This window comes from Myotis yumanensis, unplaced genomic scaffold (assembly GCF_028538775.1).
Source record: "Myotis yumanensis isolate MYYU_CA2020_CCGP unplaced genomic scaffold, mMyoYum1.0.hap1 SCAF_3, whole genome shotgun sequence".
NCBI classification, from domain to species: domain Eukaryota; kingdom Metazoa; phylum Chordata; class Mammalia; order Chiroptera; family Vespertilionidae; genus Myotis; species Myotis yumanensis.
This window is the reverse complement of record NW_027223754.1, coordinates 162,613,823-162,621,477: the sequence shown is the minus strand read 5'-3', so window position 1 is coordinate 162,621,477 and position 7,655 is coordinate 162,613,823. Positions and strand designations below refer to the sequence as shown.

At 43.6% G+C, this 7,655-nt stretch overlaps 1 pseudogene; it reads left to right on the top strand.

Moving 5' to 3' along the window:
- The first annotated feature begins 1,926 nt into the window (after positions 1 to 1,926).
- LOC139006421 (ADP-ribosylation factor-like protein 2-binding protein pseudogene) lies at positions 1,927 to 2,448 on the top strand (annotated as a pseudogene).
- The last annotated feature ends 5,207 nt before the right edge of the window (positions 2,449 to 7,655 follow it).

Sequence of the window (7,655 nt, the reverse complement as noted above, 5' to 3'; positions counted from 1 at the left end):
ATGTTGTTGCTGCCATCATTGCTATTTAGTGCTTTTCTGTTCCAAAAAGGCAGGCATGTGGATGTGAGTGTGTGTGTGCACATACACATGTGCATGTGTGTCTAGGTGTGTGTTGTCAGAAGATCGGGGCAGACATCAGCCATGTGTGGATGGAAAAACTAGACAGAGTGATTCACCTCTATATTAAAAGTTGTACTTAGTTCTAATGGAACAGCAATAATTATCCAAAGCTGGAAAAAAACTGTTAGGAATGCCTCAAGTCTCGGTTTTCTTTGTACTTCCACCACAACGTGTTATTGTTGGCCAGTTAAGACCCTGCATCTTAATCACCAGTTCCTTGGGGCAAAAAGTTAATGAAATAAATGTATGGGCATTCAAATGTGAACTGTGCTGGCCTTGACTGTGAGTAACCCCACCTTTAATAAGGCAGACCACCTGGCTTAAAACAAACCAGTGACTAGTCTTAAGATGGGAGTAAGAAAGGAGCTGTAGTGCATGCCTTTACTAACTGCTCTCCTCAGTTGGTGGTTTGGGGGTGGTCAGCCTGAGCACCCTAGAGGCAGGGAAATAGTTTATCTCTATCAGCCAGGGAATAGTTAACGAGAGTCATTTCTTCAGTAACCTTGGACAGAGTGAGGCCCTTAGGATCTCAACCAGTGGGAGAAAAAATTCCCAGAGTGGATAGAGAAGGCAAGAGAGGCTGGGGAAACAGACCCAATCAGCACATCAGTCCCTGCCCAGCCACAGCTCAGCTTTTCTAAATGCCCTGGGCAAAGGTTTACACCTAATCAGATAGCAGCAAGCCAGAGATGCCCACTCCACTGCCAATCCCTGCAGAATTTTCTAACAGTCTTCCTATATGTGGAGTGCTGCCTACTGCCCCTGGTCCTTCACCTCCAGGGTCTTCAAGGTTCTGGAGATTTTCTCCACTCTCCCCAGGGGTCTAGCTCTTACTAAGAGAAGCATTCCCTTCCCCAACTTCCCTCCGCATCCAAACCCCGGTCTAGCAACCAACTGGCTGCTCTCTTTGCCCCTGTCTTAGGTCAGATTCCCAAGAAACAGCCTCTAAGAAGGAGATTTGTGGGCAGGAAATGTGTTGGGAATGTTCTTAGAGTCAATATTGAGTGAATGAAGCAGACCCTAAATCCTACAAGGCTTATCCTGCTTATTTCTCTCTTAGCTTCACCACACTCCACCAGCTCCTCCACCACTGGAGACATGATCTTGGAGGTGACACCTCCCCATAACTTGGCCCCACCTCCCTACAGTCCTGTTAGCCCCTCTGGCCTCCCTCTCCCTGAGCTAGGTTCTATGTTCCTCACTCCAGTTCAACTATTCACAGCATCCCCACGGGCACTAATTCTGGCCCAATTATCAATATTGCAGGGATTCTGTACTTCTGAGTGGTTCAGGTGCTGTTGAAGTCCTTGACTTGGGTGAGCAGATTAATGAGAAAAACAAAATGTCCACCCAAAGAGAACATGAACTGAATGAACAAGGGGGCGATTCACAGAAAATGAAAATTAAATAGCAAATCAACACATTTATAATACTCAACCTCAGTAACAATCAAAGAAATGAAAATCAAACCTAGAAAATAATCAAAAATTAAAAGGAATACCTAAGTATTCATAAGACTGGAGAAACAGAAAGTCTTATATGTTACTTATAACGGTATCCATTGGTACAATCTTTCTGTATAGCAGTTTAACAATACTAGTGTAAATAAAAAAAAATTTAAGTGGCTTAGCATTCTACATCTAGGAAATTATCTTAAAGAATGAATAGACAAATGTTCAGAGATGTGCGGGTTCATTGTAACAATGTTTACTATAGTTTAAAAAAGTAGAAATAACACATGTATCAAAATGTGCTTCATCCATATAATGGAATATTGTACAGTCATTAAGAATGATGAGCTCAGCCATGGGGACCAGAGGCAAGGTGTGGCTCCTGGAAGTCAGTAATGGGGACCAGATGGGAGGTTCCAGGGTGCCCCAGGCTGGAAGCCGAGCCTCTGGCCCTCGGGAGATGGATACTGCAGAAGAGACTGAAGTCTTGAAAGAAGAGAGATTGGCGCTGTCCACCTCTTCCATCCCTGAAGCAGAATTTGACACTGTGGTTGGATCTATCATAGATGCCAAGTTCCAGGCCCTGCAGAGAAATTTCATGGACAAGGACTACCAGAAGTTTGAAGACACAGAAGAGAATAAACTCACCTACATGCCAATTGCTAATGACTACCTTTCTTTGGAAGAAAAATATATTAATCCTCTCATTAATCTGCTGGAGAGAATTCCTGGATTCAACATGGTAGCCTTCACAACAATGTTTAAGCACCATAAAGATGAAGTGGCTGATGACATATTTGACATGCTGCTCACATTTATGGACTTTCTGGCATTTAAAGAGATGTTTCTGGACTATGGAGCAGAAAAAGAAGGCTGAGAACTTAAGCAGTGGTTTAGTGGTGATTTCATCTTCTGAACTGGCTTCACAGAACTGTCTGCCACACTAGCTCCCGCCCCCAGGCTATGGGAACCTTCTGGACATAATGAACTCAGTAGTCTGGGAGAGGCTCCTGCTCTTGGAAAGTCTGCAGCTCTTCATTAATGTTAGGGACTGTGGGTCAACAAGATAATGATCTGACCCTCCCAGGACTTCTGCTTTTCCTGAATCACCTCTTGTGTTCAGTAACCCCTGGTACTTCTGCCAAAGCAGACACCTCTCTTGGGTGCTTTTGCAAGTCAGACTGCCTTGGGGCAAGACTATGTGCAGCATTCCGCCTGAAGGACCTTCCCCAGCACACAGGTTCCTGTGTCAGCAAAGTGGAATAACGCCATGACAAGCCCTGCCTGTTTCAAACACCACAAGCAGGCTCTGCCTGAATCGTCCATGTGCTCCCAGCGCTTGAGTAAGAGTTCAGTGCTTCAAACCCAGTGGGTCACCTGTGTGCAGTTTTTTACTATTTGGGAGTGCCTACCTAGGGTGTTAAACAGTTGCCCTGTCTTCAAATTTCTGAAACTCTTATATTCTGCTTACCATTTGGGAAAATTAGAACTAGTCTTGTCTATGGGAATAAACTAAAAAAACAAAAAGATGTCCTTTACCCAAAAGCTACATGTGCAAATCAACTCCTGGTCTTGAGTTTGCAGTTCTTTTATCTTCGTCTCCCAGGCCTGATGTAGTCCCACTCTTTTGAGAGAAGCCTCTTTTTTTTTAAGTAAAATTTTTTGAAAAAAGAAATTTTATAGCTGACTACTCAGGCTAATCTAGTAGACTTAGTCTTAAGATGTCTATGATTACCCATTTAAAGATCCAAGTATTAAATAGTTGCACATTTTAGTTGTTACTGCTATGAAGGCAAAAATACTTTCTGCATTGGTGTGACTATTTTGATGGACACCAATAAACATACACTATATGCTGGAAATAGACTAAAAATATCCTTTTTATAGCATATGAAGTGTACTAGTATTTGTGCTGGTTTGTTTTAAATCCTTTCTGTATAATTTAGTTGGTTGGTTGTGGTTGGGGTGAGTGTGAGTTTGGTATAAATGTAACTCTACAAGCTCTGCACTTCCAACTCTGTTCATCTTCCTGCCAAAATGGTGTTCCATTTGTCTAACTCAGCCTGACTAAAGGGGGGAGAGATGAGCTATAATGGTCCTCTGTCCAGCTTTGGTTTAATGAAATTTTTGGTAGAACATTTTGGACCAGAAAACATGTATATCACACCTCTAGAAAGAGGGGAAAGAAATAGTAGTTTAATTCCCAATGTGTGTCTCTGATTTTTTTTTTTAGTAATAATAGGACTCTGTACTGAAAAGGAACATAATTTATTTCCATCTATATTTGTTGTTATAGAAAGATATTATTTGGTAAATTTCTTCCTAGCTAGACTAAACTCTATGAGGGCAGACACTATATATCTTCTCCCCTCTATTTCTGAGCCCGACAATGGTCTAGAAAATAGTAGGCACTCAATCTAGTTGTTGAATGAATAAATGGATAAATCCCACAATAGGTCAAATGAAAAAACCAATTTACAAAGCAGTATGTAAGACTCTACTCTGTGAAATACAGCATATCTACTTGAGTGTGTGTGTGTATGTGTGTGTGTGTGTGTGTGTGTCAAAAAAAATGTCACTGGGTGGTGAAATTATAAATGATCTTCAACTTTGCTAAATGTTATGCAGTTTTGCTGTAGTGTGTGCTGTTTTTATAATCTAGGGGAAGAGATTTAGAGGGAGAGGGAGAAGTGAAGGACAAAGAATAAAAGATAAAGGATGGAGAATAAAGAAGCAGTCACCACTGGGAGATGGACTATTTAATTCTAAAGACATAGCTGATAGGATATCAAGTATCAATTTGGAGAGGTTCCTGTCACCCCTCTGACTATTTCACAAAGGCAAATGTTAGGGTAGAAGAAAGGCCTTTCTTTTCTTTGCTGCAGCCTTCCACAGTTTATGAGAAGCAAACTCCAAGATTTTTAGCTCCTCTGATACAGTCCCTCTGTTCAAACTGTGAAACAAGATAAGCTACTTCCAAGGCTACATTCTTGCATACCCTTCATTCCTGCTGGTTTACAACCCAGGGATAATTAGTAGAAAGTTCCCTTCCCCCTCCTCTTCAAACAAGCTTCTTTGAAACTCTTCATAACTTTTGCTCTAGGAATGTTTTACAGGCTTGAGAAAAATACTGATTAGACACCTCCTTAGGTCATCTGCCCAGATTGTCTCCTGAAGAACTAACAAAGACAACCCCCTGAGGTCTGGGGGGTTTGTAAATCATGGTAGATTATGCATCACCTCCCTCTCCCTTCCTTGTCCAAGGTTTTAAAAGCAGGTGGGGTGGGGGGGTGCAGCTTTTGCTCCTTGCCCTTGTATTGATTAGCAATGCACTGGCCCTTTCCCTTGGGGGAAAGTAAACGCTCTCTCACTGTATCTATCTCTTCTCTTAGTTGTGAATTCTTTCACAGCCCAAGTCACCAGCCCCAAAACCCTAACAGTACGTACTTATTCTATATACTCTGGCTGCCTTCAAAGGCAAAGACTTCCCCAGCTGTCTTCAAATGGAAGATGGATTTGAGAGATTCTTCAAGGTTCAGGATTGCCAGCCTCCCATAGACTTAGAAATATTCCTCCCTAGCCCCTAGCCTGGCTTAGACATGATGCCCTCATCCTGGAAGCTTCCCTGATCAACTGACACATGATTTAGTCCCAGCCTGTGTCAAGAATATGGACCATGATGCTAATCCTGGAATTCTCCTGCAATCTGGTCTGTACATCTCCCTGTAACCTGGCCCTTCCTCCATGCTACACAGACTCTCTCTTCCTCCCAGTCCTGATCTAAGCTTCCTTTTCAACATAGAGCATCTGAGGTATTTTCCTAGGGATTGGTGGCTTTTCTTATAACATCCATAAAAGCCAATCAGGGCAACAATTCAGAACAGCCTGCCCTACTCCCAAAGTACCCAGAGCTGTGCCAATGGAGAGAGAGCTACCTCCTGTCTGTAGGTCTTGAAAAGATGGGCAAGCATTTATTGAACTCTAAAAACTAGGAATTTTAAAATGGCTTCTTCTCCAAGTCTTAAGACCAGGACTGCTATTCTTTGAAGATCAGATTGGATGAGTTTAGGAAATTAGATAAAGTGCCAGAACAAGCGGCGAGGTCCTGGCACTCCCCTTGGACCATCAGACAAATACAGATGCCCTGTCATTAGTCCAGCTCTGATATGACTTCTGGGGAGGGGGAGGGGTTGCATAATCTACCATGACTTACAAACCCTCAGCGGCTGTACCATTACCCCAGGGTTTCAGCTTTCTGAGAAGAGCTGGGAAATGCCAGTGAAAGGTTAGGCATGCATGCATCTTCCCCATTCCTAATTTTACATCCATCTGGAATTGTAGTAGGCAGTTAGACAGATATAAGTAGAGTGGGAACAATAGGCCAGTTGCAGAAGGTCACCAGGGTGTAGAGCTCTGGGTGCCTAGCAATGGGCAAAACTATAAGTCCTTGAATGACCACTCCTTTAAGCATTAACTCTGGGAAGTTGACATCTAGGCTTCAGATGTGTTTCAGCTCCAGGCCCAGAGAAGCAGCAAAATCAGATGGTGTAACGCCATGGCTGACATCAGGACTAGCTGCATTGACTAATGACCCCTAGTGCCGACCAATCAGTGGAGACCACAAAGGGGCACACTTGAAAGTTGATGAATGGTCTATTGGGATTCTCCCCTAAGGCCTCCAAATAAAAGCCCTCAACATGGAGGACACTGCACAGCTCTCTGTGGAGCATGCCCACACATCTCCCCCCCCCCCCCCCCCCACACACACACACCTTCTTTCCCCAGAGTGCTTTCTCTCTCTTCCAGAGCACACTGTGCCTTTCCTCTGGCTTTCATCTCAAGGCAAGTATATCTCTCTTTCCTAATCTCCAAGGGCCCTTATTTTGCCTCTGTAATTCATTTCCTGAGCCCATTTCTTCTATGGCTCACTTCTTCTACCTCTGTGACTTCCTAATAAACTTTCTCTTATGGTTTGAGTCTTGGCTCTGAATTCTTTCCTACCCAGAACTCAAGTACTGAGATTGATTTTTACCCACTACTGAGGTCTAACACCAGGTACAGTGTTTCTGCCGCTAACAAAATGAGCTTTACTAGGGTAGCACTCCTACTGTCTCTTCCCTGTTGAATGAGTTTGGAAGGAAGAACTGGGAATGCATTGCTCTGCCCCTCCATCTCTTAGGGTCTGGCTGTCCACAGCAAGTTTATATTCTGCTCTCTTATCTATCATGAGAGGTCTGACCCCATAGGGAAGATCATGATGGCCTTATGCTGCCTCTGTCCAGGGGGAAATCTGGCCTAATCCTGAGTTCCTGTGATAGGAAATGGATTTCACCAAAGTATAAGCCATGTTTTCCCATACCTGCTTTGTTGATAATAAAGGCAGTATTGGCTCTCCATTTGCTCATTCCTTTGTCTTTTTAAATTGGCTTAGAACCTGGTCATAGAAAGAGGGTGTTATATATTGACCCCTTCAGATCCCAGGAGCTATGTTTGCAGAAAGAAAATTTGATCTGTGTCTGGATGGCATAGGAGTGGAGCAAAGGAACCAAAGTCCCAGTGGAATCTATTCCCTTAATGAGCTGCAAAACCCTCTTCTCCCAAGGCTGGATCACAGGGGCCTTCACAGGAGCAGGAGGATGGATAATAAGATCTCTTTGGGAGTGGGGAGGGGGTGTCCCCACTTACACAACATAAGTACTCTTGGGCAGACCTATCACAAGAAGCCCAACCAATGGGTAAAGGAGAAGCCAAGAAAATTCAGTGTCCTGTTTACCCACTACTGAACTTCTGGAGGACCACCATCCACACCTGATTTCCCTCCACTCTTGTCTATTCTGTGACTCCTTGAATGAAAGTCAAGCACCAAAATGTGAAATACAGTGCAGTTTATTGAGAAAAGAAAATACGACATAATCATCACCAGAGGACCCACAGCTAAGGGAATTAAGGAGACAGAAGTAAGTCAAGATATGATGCCCAGATGTGGGGAAGGCACCCTGTGAACCAACAGTCCAGAGATCTTGACCATCCACCCTCTAGCACTGGCCCTCCTCAGGCAAGGCTGAAACATGCCAGGTTCAGACC